The following is a 12,067-nucleotide window of genomic DNA, read 5'->3' on the forward strand; positions in this document are numbered from 1 at the left end:
TATGACACCAAGGAACCTCCTCGAGTATGTGGTAGTATGTGTCTCTGTGTTAAACCCACCCATGGTGGTATTTCTGTCACAGCAACATGAGAGGACTGAGGCAGCATTCATGTTCTTGGCCAATGTTAAATGAAAATAAGAAGGATGTAGGGGTAAGGGGCTAGGGAAAAGGAGCTATAACTGTCTTTATTTGCAAATGCTTCATCATCTGCCTTCAAAAAACAACTGAGCCTATAACTGATTGGAATCCCTAAAACGGGGCTACATTCCTGCAGAGTCTCTGCACTGCATAAGACCAGAGGTGGAATTCTGAACAACATCCAGAATCTTCTGAGGAGAAATTTCCACTTGAAAGGACAAGCAAACCAGCCTGGAGCGGCTAGAAGAACAGAAGATACTTCTTGAAAAAAAGACTGACAGGAAAAATACAAAACAATATAGGCAGACCGACTGATTACTACAAGAACAAGCAAGTTGCTCACCCAGGAGACATCAAGGCAAGTGGTTGCGTCCCCTCAGAGCAAACCCCTTTCCCATTGAGACTAAGACTCAATGGGAATACATGCTCTGACTGGTGACTACGTTCATCACCAATAAGGGGAAGTGAGGAAAAAGCAGCAATGAAGCTGTGAGCTAAGCCCTACAGCATTCAATAGACGCCTGTGAACCCAGGTGGAGACCTGGTTGGCCAGCAGTGTAGCAAGACCTGGGGACTCTTCGGCCCAGCATCTGTGACATAGTCACAGAAGACTAGAGTGGACAGTGAAGTGTCCAGCTGATAAGAAGTGAGGGCATATGCACAAGAACACCCACACTTGCAGATAATACCCACTTGACCTGGCTTCAATGACTGGATGATCAGAGCTCAACTAGAAGAATAAAGAGGAAAAAAAGAGTAATCTGATACAATTTGATGAACTTGACCTACACCTATGGAAGCAGTAGCTCAAAAGAGGGAACAAATCTTTATAGTGAGGATCATTCCCACCCCCTTGATACACAGAGTAGACAGGGATGGGCAACTTGGATATTGTCTACCCAAAAAAAAGGGGGGGGGGAGGGGCTACCAAGGCAAGAAGTGACTAGCTTACAAACTCTCAAGAGGGAACCTAGATCCACAGGGCATGGAGGAAGGTAGAATCGCCACTGAGTAGTATCCAATCTTTCTAGGCGGGGCTGATGAAATGAAATGCGGATAGGTCTCGTGATATAATAGTGAATAATTGTTATCAGGACTGATTGTGAGGGTTGGAAATGTAAAGGTAGACATTTTGTAGCAAGGAGGGGAGTGATTAACTTTTCAGTTTGGAGACTTTAGACCCAAAGAGGGAGAGTGCTGATGATGGGGGGGGGGGGGGGGGGGGGCGCAGGCTTTCAGGGTATACCCTGTGGTTGATTGGTGATGCATGGAGGCTATTGTAACCATGGCAATGAATCCATATACAATAGGATAAATGTAAAGCTAATGTTAATGCAGTCGAGCGCATTAACCCACTGTGCCGCCCAGGACTTTCCTGGATGCCCTGTATCAGGCTGAGGTCCTGCCCTTGGAGTCAGTTTCCTAGGACTGCTGTAGCAGACTGTCACAAACTTGCTGGCTTAAAACAACAGAAATCCATCCCCAGCTATTCCAGAGGCTAGAAGAACCGGTTCAAGGGCTCAGCAGCCCACATTGCTCCCGAGGGCTCCAGGGAAGCATGCTTCTCCGTCTCTTCCGGCTTCCGACGGTCCCAGGGACTTCTTGACTTGTGGCTCCTTTCGCTACTTCTGTCTTCCCATGGTGTCTCCTCTGTTTCAAATTCCCCTTTCCTTTCCTATATTTTATTTTTCCTTTCTTCAAAAAACGAGGCCGGCTCCGCTGTGAGGGACCGAATCCCCTGCTCGCCGCCGCACCACGCGGGTCAGGCATGGTGTTGGGCCCCGGACCTCCTCGCCGGTCTCGGGGTGCCCAGGACAGAGGCAACAGGGATGTTCACTGTGGCAAGCAAGTTGAAGCGGGATGACGGTCTCAAAGAGTCCCGCTCAGCAGCTACAGCGTCAGACTCCACCCGGAGGGTGTCCGTGCAAGACAAGCTGCTTGTCAAAGAGGTTGCAGAACTTGAAGCGAATTTACCCTGTACCTGTACAGTGCCTGTTCCCGACCCCAACACACTCCACCATTTCCAGCTGACTGTCCCCAGATGAGGGTTACTACCAGGGTGGAAAGTTTCAGTTTGAAACTGAAGTTCCTGACACGTACAACATGGTGCCCCCCAAAGTGAAGTGCTTGACCCGAATCTGGCACCCCAACATCACAGAGACAGGAGACATCTGTCTGAGTTTACTGCGAGAACATTCTATTGACGGCACTGGCTGGGCTCCCACCAGGACGCTGAAGGAGGTTGTTTGGGGATTAAACTCTTTATTACTGATCTTTTGAGTTTCGATGATCCATTGAATATTGAAGCAGCAGAACATCATTTGCGGGACAAGGAGGACTTCCGGAATAAAGTCCAAGACTACATTAAGCGTTACGCCAGACGATACAAGGAGAGGCCTGCAGGACCAGGGATTGCGTGATGCCGTCATCTGTAACGTAACCACCAAGAAGGAGTTCCTCCTTCCCACCCTCACGTGCCCTCTCTGTCCCGCCGGGCTGTCAGCTCGAGACCAAGTTGTACCGAAGAACAGCTCCACAACTGCGCATTGGAGACGGAGACATCAACACACAGCAAGAAATGGACCCTGGGTTCTAAAGAGTTGTCTGCTTACCTTAACATGTTTACTGTGTTTGAAGCTCTGCTGTTCAGGCTGTTGGAATTCTTACACATGTAGGACCAAGAAAAAGACTCCATTCTGTACATTAGCCTGAACACGTCCTCCTGTTCCAGGAATGTGCTAAATCAGCTCATGCTGCCTTAGAATATCCTGTCACTCCTAGCAACAGCAAGAACTCGATAAGGACCCAAGGCCAGATGCCAGATGTTTTCCTCATCCTAGCCTAAGAACAAAAGACCACCAGTCCTGACCAATTAAACTGTAACATCTCATACTTTGCCAAATGTCAACCAATCCAAATATTGTAAAGCTGAAAAATCCTGAGCTTGCTTGAAAACTCTATAAAAACCCCCGCAGACAAAGGGTTCGAGGCTCCATCCCTCATCCACTGCGTTGGATGCAGGTGGAGTCCGAGCTGGAGCTTGAATAAACAACCCTTGTGCACTTGCATCGGTGTCGGCTCCTTGGCTCCTTGGTGATCTTTGGGGACCCTGAATTCTGGGCATAACACAAAGTTTTAATGAACTCAAAATTGAGGCTGGAGTTTGCTCACCTCTTCCACATACACCATTTCCTGCACAGATGACGCTAATGACATGTTCAGTGTGACCCACAGATTGACATGAGTAAACTGCTGCAAACTGCTGCCCCACCCAGACCTCCCCACCCACCAAGTTCCCAGAATGCATAGAATCACTTAACTGTCTACCTTACCGAGATGCAGTTTTTAATTTAATATAAGTATATTTTGGAACAGAAAAAAAAAACACACACACACATACACACACACACACACAAAAAAAAAAAAAAACCACCGAAAAGAAATAGCTAAAAATTAGTTTTTGTTGTTGCTAAGTGTCGCAGATTTGGTTCCAACCCACAGGGGCCCTGTATAGGGTTTCCGAGGAGCAGCTGGTGAGCTTGAACCACTGACCTTGCAGTTCAAAGACGTTGCAGTCCAGCACATTAACGCCCAGCGTCACACCAAGACTCTGTTGTTCGGTGCTATCAAGTCAGTAGCACTTCACAGCAACCTTCTGCACAACAGAACAAAACACTGTCCAGTCCAGCGCCGTCCTCACAACTGCTGCTATGCTTGAACCCATTGCTGCTGCCACTGTGCCAATCCATCTCAGTAAGGGTCTTCCTCCTTTTCAATAACCCTCCACTGTACCAAGCATGATGTCCTTTTCCAGGGACTGGCCCCTCCTGGGAATATGTCTGAAGTATGAGAGATGAAGTCTGGCTTCTAAGAAGCATTTTGACTGTACTTCTTCCAACACAGATTTGTTTGTTCTTCTGGCCATCTATGGTACTTTAAATAGTCTTCTCTAACACCGTAACTCAAGTGCATCAATTCCTCTCTAGTCTTCCTTATTCACTGTCCAACTGTCACATGCATATGAGGTGATTGCAGATAACATGGCTTGAATTTGATGCACATTAGTCCTTTGCTATTGAATACTTTGAAGTGTTAAGGTGAATGTCAAAGTTTTAGAAGAATCAAAAGGACCCATGGCTAATAAAAAGAGAAGAAGCCAGCAGTGATGGAGTTGGGCCTAGTGCTAAATTCAATGTGTGCCTAATGGTGAATCAGCAGTGGGAGCAGCGGCCGCTGCCATGTGCAAGTGTTGCACTTTGCATCCAGATTCTGAGGCTGACAATGCAGGGAATTATGATGTAGAAGTATGATGTGAAGCACAAGAGTAAGGCTGGGGGCACATCCCTGCAGCTTAGACCTATGAATAGCCCAGGTGACAGCTGAAGGGCAAGCCACACTAGAGAGACTGAAGGAATGCCTTCTCAGTCTGTAAACACAGCTGGGGTCTGGATAGAAGATTTGGGAGATTTTGAAGATGGGATTGAGGTAGACACCACACCTACAGTTGCTGAGCCCCTTGAGGATGCAGATGAGGCTCCTGAAAACAAGTCTCCATTTCTGCAGGGGAGAACGCGGTGCCTCTCCTACCATGGAAGGAGGCATGAAGAGTCTTTTTCCTTCTCCCAAGTTCACCAGAGTCTCTTGTTTCTTGGGACCACTACACTGAGCAGAAGAAACTCATGACCTTTACCAAGGTGAATTACCCTAATTTAGAGGGTATTTGTAGCTTATCAATGGCCCTAAAATGTTCCACATCTAGGTACCTCTCTGAGCAGGCCTGTCATTTCGGCCTTCACTATACGCATTTCTGTATGTTTGCAAAGGCCTACGCAGTGAGTACTCAGGAGCCTGGAGGTGGGAATAAGCCAGGTGGGGAAGGAGGGACCAAAACTTCAGAGAAAGCCTAATCTCTTCCGTTTTACACAGGGGCGAGGATCTTTTACAAATTCTGGTCCAGTTTAATTAATTTTAGCTTGCTTCTTTAGAAACATCCCAACTATACACGCCCCTATTGACACAAGTCTTGTGTTTCTGATTAGCTTTTGTTCCTTTCATCAAGTTGACTTTAGCCTGTAAATTTTCGTTTGGTTCTGTTATAACCTGTTGGGTTGTATCAATTTATTCTCTAATCCCTTATGTCAGTTTCTATAATACAACAAGTGAAACCGGGATGAAATTTCAACATACTTCAGATAAGAGTTGTTTTGTCTTTGTAATAGCTTAACAAATAAAGCTAGATTTTCTATTTTAAACAAAAAGAATAGATTTGACTCAATGACCGAAGACCAGACGAGCTGTAGGATAACATCTAAAACATTATGCATAAAGAAAGTAAAAGGTGATTTAAAAATCAGGAAAGGAAGAAAAGATCAATATGGATGTCACAGGAGACTCTGAAACTTTGTTTTGAATGGGGAGAAGTGATGAAATAAAAGAGTTGAACAGAGCTTTTCAAAGGGTGACTTGAGAAGAAAAAGTACAGTAGGTAAAGTATTATGATGAAATGGGTCGACGACCTGGAGTTAGAAATCCAAAAGAGTCTCAAGCTGAAAGAACTGGAGGGAAAAAATCAAGCGTCTAGTTGAAATATTGAAGGATTCTATGGACAAAATATAGAATGATGCAGAAACCATCTAAAGAAGATGGAAGGAACACAGAGCCTCTTCACCTAAAAGAACTGGTTGACATTTAGCCATTTCAGCAGACAGCGTGTGATCAAGAACAATGGAAGGAAGAAGTCCAAACTGAACTGAACATATTGACCCAAATGTACACTAGAAGAAGTGATGGCATACCAACTGAGATGTTTCAATAAACAGATGGGGCCTCACTCTGTCTGTACCAAGGAATTTGGGAGTCTTACCATGCTGTGCATGGGGTCGCTATGAGTCGGTTCCGACTTGATGGCACCTGACAACTGACAACCTGGCCAATTGACTGGAAGAGATCCATACTTGTGCCCATTCCAAAAGCAGTGGCCCAACAGAATGCTGAATGAACACTATCCTGTCTCATGCACTTTGGACATGTTATCAGGAGAGACCAGTAGCTGGAGGACATCCCAGTGGAGGGCTAGTGGAAAAGAGGCCGACCCTCACTGCCACACAGGCTCACACATAACCATTGTGAGGTTGGTGTAGGACCAGGTGGTATCTCCTGTTGTACACAGGATCTCTCCGAGTTAGAACCGATGCACAACAACAACAACAACAGAGAATTGAGTGTTTCTCACCTCAAGATCCTTAACTTAACCAGACCTGCAAAGACCCTATTGCCCAACAAGGTGACACGCACAGGTGCCAGAGAAGGACGGATCTGTCTGGAGGGTGACATGCACCCCGCTGTCTTGTTGATTTCGTGCTTTCAGTGTGAAACGGTGTTGGATTTTCAGGTGCTTTTGTCGCACTGATTTATATGATTATAGATACCAATTTTCATTTATTTCTTTATAATCATTTTCTTTTTCTAAAGTCGGTGTGGTTTTCCCCTCTTTCATTCATAGTTTTAATACTTGTAACTGCCTTTCCTTTTTTTGGTTGGTGTAGGTAAAGATTTGTCAAATTTTGTTGATCTTTTCAAATAACTAGCTTTTGGCTTTGTTGAATTTCTCCCTTGTTTTTCTATATTTATTGCATTTATTTCTGTTCTGATCTTTATTATGTTTCTCTTGCTGCTTGCCTTGGGTTTAATTTGCTTGTCTTTTCTAGTTCCTTAAGGTGCAAGGTTAAGTTCACACCCTGCAAGTCACCTCCCCAGATACTATTCCTGCTACTGAACACTTGTGGGGTTTTTAATACCTAAACTTCATAGAATATGTGTATCTCTCAATATATTATCCAGCAACGTTAATAGAGGAAATTTTATCTTTACACCCCTACAAATCAACAAAAGAATTGTAACAAAACAGTGTGTGGGGAAAGTCTTGAGTTCTAGTCTGGTCTAGTGCGAAGATGGCCACAGTCCCATGAGTGTTTTGGAGAAGGTGAGGATTAGCAAAAAGATGGATGTGGGCTTGGATGGGGGGTGTGGGCTGAGAGGCCCTGTTCCTACAGATAGATGTGCTAGCATTCCTATTCATCACTGTGATTAGAAAGCATGTGTTTAGCATTTTACATCTCAGCAGGAGAGTGTGTTACACAATGTATTTTACTGGGTTTTAGTTCCATTGTAAGTTCTCTCATTTAAAGTAGACTCCTAACTGTGTAAGGACCAAACTGATTTTACCTGATTTTGCCTACCTAGGAACTGCTTGACTAAACTCTAGTCAGGCTCAGGAAAGCATTTTAAATAGACAAGGCCTCAGTTAATAGTTCCCTCCAGAGGCAAGGTCAATCTCCATTCTGTACATTAGCCTGAACACGTACTCTAGCTCCAAGAAAATGATATATGTATAAATAGCCAGGCAGCTCAAGGCCAGAGGCCAGATGTTTTCCTTAACCCTAGCCTAAGAACAAAGACCACCAGTCCTGACCAATTAAACTGTAACATCTCATAGTTTGCCAATTGTTAACCAATCCAAAGATTGTAAAGCTGAGAAACCTGAGCTGTTTGAAAATTCTATAAAAATCCTGCAGACAATGAATTCGGGGATCTTTCCCTATTCCGAAATGTCGGATAAGGTTAGAGACCTGGCTCGAGCTTGATTAAACAACCCTTATGTATTTGCATCAGTACACGGCTCCTGGGTGGTCTTTGGGGACCCTGAATTCTGGGCATAACAACTGATGTTTTTGTGGGCAATGTCAGAGTTTTAGGAATGGATTCTTGACATTAAGGAGAAAATGGCTGTGTGTTGGTAGTTGATAACATACGTTTTCCCCTTCATTGCAGCACCTTTATTTCTCCTTACAAAAGACCAGGTTGCTGGGGCCTAATGTTTGCACATGACAGTTGAAACACCCAAATTTGTTGTCATCTCGGAGTTGAGAATTGTGTACAAAAACCTCACTTAAATTAAAAGCATGAGTGAGATTACAGTTTAAATGCAAACCGTCTTGCAACTCAAAGCAAGTAACAACCCACGGGGTTGGAGTGGGAGAACATCAGCTAAGAAAGAAAACTGGTCCCGAGGCTCAGATTCTTCCAACCCTGACAGGCAGTCATAGGACAACCGCTCCGGGCTGCTTACCAACCAACCCTGCAGGTGTGTGATCCTGGAGCCCACAGCTCTTCCCATTAATAAATACCCTGCACAAACTCGCCACAACTACGGACATCTCCCCACCATGCCAGCCCTTCACCTTGGCCACCGAGTGACCAATTCACACGCTCTAGGGGCCTAAATCAGAGATATGTACAGGGTATTAGACACAGACCAAGGGAACAGGTAACGTGAATACAAGGTCAAAATCAGCAACAAGTCCTACGATCCAGTGCTGCTGATACTGAGTTACAGGCTTCAAGGACAAGTTCTTTTCAAAGGCTTCTTCCAGTTTCACGAGGCTGGCATGAGACGTGCAGTTTGTGGGCAAACCTGCACTCGGGAATGCGCTCCTGCGGCAGGTGGCAGCAGCTGCTGGCAGTCCGTCTAGAAGCATCTGCAGTGGACGCTGGATTGGCCCGACTCCTCTACTTGTGCTTGCTGATCCACATCTGCTGGAAGGTGGACAGCGAGGCCAGATGGAGCCGCAGATCTAGAGGACTTCCATTCCGGGGTGGGGTGGGGAGGGGTGGGGGAAGCAATGATCTGCAAAGGACAAGATGGCCATTAGTCCCAAGCTGGCTCCCCGCCCCTCCCCCACCGAATTCTGCCCCCAGGCTGGGACCCACCTTGATCTTCATGGTGCTGGGTGCCAGCGCTGTGACCTTCTGCATCCTGTGGGCGACGCCTGGGCACGTGGTGGTCCCGCCTGACAGCACCTGGTTGGCATTACAGGTTCTTCAGATGTCCAAGTCGCATTTCATGATGGAGTTAAAGGTGGTCTTGTGGGAGCCGCAAGACTCCAGACCTGGGAAGGAGAGCTGGAAGAGCGCCTCCGGACACCAGAAGTGCTCGTTGCCAATGGTGATGACCTGGCCGTGGCTCTTCTCCAGGGAGGACAACGACGACGCAGGGGTCGCCATTTCCTCCCTGAAGTCCAGGGCCACGTAGAGCAGTTTCTCGGTGGTGGTGAAGCTGTAACCGCACTGCGTCAGGATCTTCATGAGGTCGATGCCTGCCAGGTCCAGACGCGGGATGGCAGCCCTCGTAGATGGGCACGGTTCGTGGTCATCCAGGCTGTGCTGCCACTACACCCCTCCAGCCACACCATCGGCATTATCATGGACTCTGTCCATGTACATGGCGGGGAGGTCTCAGGTCTCAGATATGACCTGGGTCATCTTCTCCCGGTTAGCCTTGAGGTTCAGGGGTGCCTCGGTCAGCAGCACGGGGGGCTCCACATGGGCCATGCACTGCTCGCTGTAGAAGGTATCAAATCTTCTCCATGTCGTCCCAGTTGGTGGCACTTAAGGGTCAGGATGCACCCTTTGCTCTGGGCCTTGTCACCCACGGAGCTGTCCTTCTGGCCCATACCCACCCATGATGCCCTGGTTCTGGGGGAGACACCCCACTATGGAGGGGAAGACAGCGCAGGGAGCATCGTGCTCCCCAAGGTTGGCTTTGCACTGGCCCAGCCCTTGTCCTTGACAATGGTGGAGATCTCCTCTTCCTTGATGACCCAAGAGGCGGTATGGTGGCACAAGGGGAGAGAAGAGGGGGACGGCTGCCAGCCGCAGAGACTGAGAGGGGAACACACCATTTAAAAAACTAGTTTCATATAGTGTCTTGGCTATAGCATACTTTATTTTTCAGACTCTAAAACATTTTAATACACTATACTTTTGCTGTTTCAAGAGGTAGCATATGATCAAGAGCCAATGATACTGAAGGAAGAAGTCCAGGGTGCATTGAACAAGGCACCAGGAATTGATGGAATAAAAATTGAAATCTTTCAAGAAAGTGAGGCAGCACAGGAGGCACTCACTCATCTCTGCCAAGAAATTTGGAAGATAACCATCAGGCCAACTGATTGGAAGAGATCCATATTTGTGCCCATTCCAAAGAGGGGTGACCCAACAGAATGCGGAAATCATCGGACAATCTTTTTTATATCCCATGTGAGTAAAGTTTTGCCAAAGGTAATAGAGAAGTGGCTACAATCATACATTGACAGAGAACTTCCAGAGGTTCAAGCTGGATTCAGAAGAGGACATGGAACGAGAGATATCATTGCTGATGTCCGATGGATCTTGGCTGAAAGCAGAGAATACCAGAAGGATGTTTACCTATGCTTTATTGACTACGCAAAGGCTTTCGATTGTGTGCATCATGACAAGCTATGGACAACATTGAGAAGTATGAGTATTCCAGAACACTTAATTGTGCTCATGAGGAATTTGTACCTGGACCAAGAGGCAGTTGTTCGAACAGAACATGGGAACACTGAATGTTTAAAATTAAGAAAAGTGTGTGACAGGGTTGTATTCTTTCACCATACTTATTCAACCTGTATGCTGAGCAAATCATCCAAGAAGCTGGGTTCTATGAAGAAAAACATGGCATCAAGATTGGAGGAAGACTCATTAACAACCTGCAACATGCAGATGATACAACCTTGCTTGATGAAAGTGAAGAGACTTAAAATACTGATGAAGATCAAAGACCACAGCCTTCATTACAGATTGCATCTCAATGTAAAGCCAATAACCTCATATGCATGTAAAAGTTGGACAGTGAATAAGGAAGACCAAAGAAGAATTGATACCTTTGAGTTGTGGTGTTGGAGGAGAATACTGAAAGTGCCACGGGCTGCCAAAAGAACCAATAGATCTATTTTAGAAGAAATGCAGCCAGAGTGCTCCTTGGAGGCCAAGACGGCCAAACTTCATCTCTCATACTTTGGACATATTGTCAGGAGGGAACAGTTGCTGGAGAAGGATATCATGTTTGGTAAGGTGGAGGGTCGGAAAAAAGAGGAAGACCCCAGCAAGATGGATTGGCCAGTTTGCAGCATCGATGGACTCAAGTGTAGTAAGGGTAGCGAGGTTAGCCCGGGACCGGGCAGTGTTTCATTGTGTTGTGCATAAGGTTGCTATGAGTCAGGACCGACTTGATGGCATCTAACAACAAATACTTTTGCTGATGTCCAACTTACGTCTTCATGTTTACTGGGTGGTAGTAAGTACTGACACACTTTACAGCCAGCCCTGGTTCATTAGTTGATTTTTTCCAAAGATTTTGGAAAAAATATATATAAACATACACTTTCTTGGACATTACATATTGTAAACAAACCAGCATGTAGTTGGTTTTTGTTTTCCCACCATGAGGAAGAATTCATATTTAATACGTTTCTAAGTGCTTGTTGGAGTACTGGCGTGGCGGTGCTGTGGGTTAATGCGCTGAACTGCAAAGTCTGTTGAACCGCAAGGTCAGCGGTTCAAGTTCACCAGTCACTCCTCGGAAACCCTATACAGGGTCGCTATGGATAGGAACCGACTCGATGGCACTTCACAACAACAACAAGTGTTTACTACCTGTAACGACTGTGTGGAAGCAGAAATGTATGTTTGAAAGAATAATTGTTAAGAGCACTGTCCCATGTTTAATATCCTCAATGAGAGGTTTCTCTCAGGTGCCAAGTGATCAGTTCCCTCCTCAGAAGAGAATCCTCAGCTACTAGATTAGGTGTGGTGCTGCTCAGATCAGAGTGAACCGTCACTCTAGATGCTAGGAAACTTTGTTAGAACAAGGCACTTTACTGCCATCTGCCGGAAAGCTCTCATAAATGCACTCAACACTGGACTTGTTAGGTGCCATCGAGTCGGTACTGACTCATAGTGACTACCTTATGCACAGTAGAAGGAAATACTGCCCGGTCCTGGGCCAACCTCACTATTGTTGCCATGCTTGAGTCCATTGATGCTGCCACTTGGCCAATCCATCTT

General features: G+C 46.0%; 2 pseudogenes; one reads left to right on the forward strand and one right to left on the reverse strand.

Moving 5' to 3' along the window:
- The first annotated feature begins 1,968 nt into the window (after positions 1–1,968).
- Positions 1,969–2,559, forward strand: LOC102825893 (annotated as a pseudogene).
- Positions 2,560–8,573: 6,014 nt separating this feature from the next.
- Positions 8,574–12,067, reverse strand: part of LOC102826273 — a 27,820-nt pseudogene continuing 24,326 nt past the window's right edge.

Source organism: Chrysochloris asiatica, unplaced genomic scaffold (assembly GCF_000296735.1).
Source record: "Chrysochloris asiatica unplaced genomic scaffold, ChrAsi1.0 scaffold00001, whole genome shotgun sequence".
Taxonomy (NCBI): Eukaryota; Metazoa; Chordata; class Mammalia; order Afrosoricida; family Chrysochloridae; genus Chrysochloris; species Chrysochloris asiatica.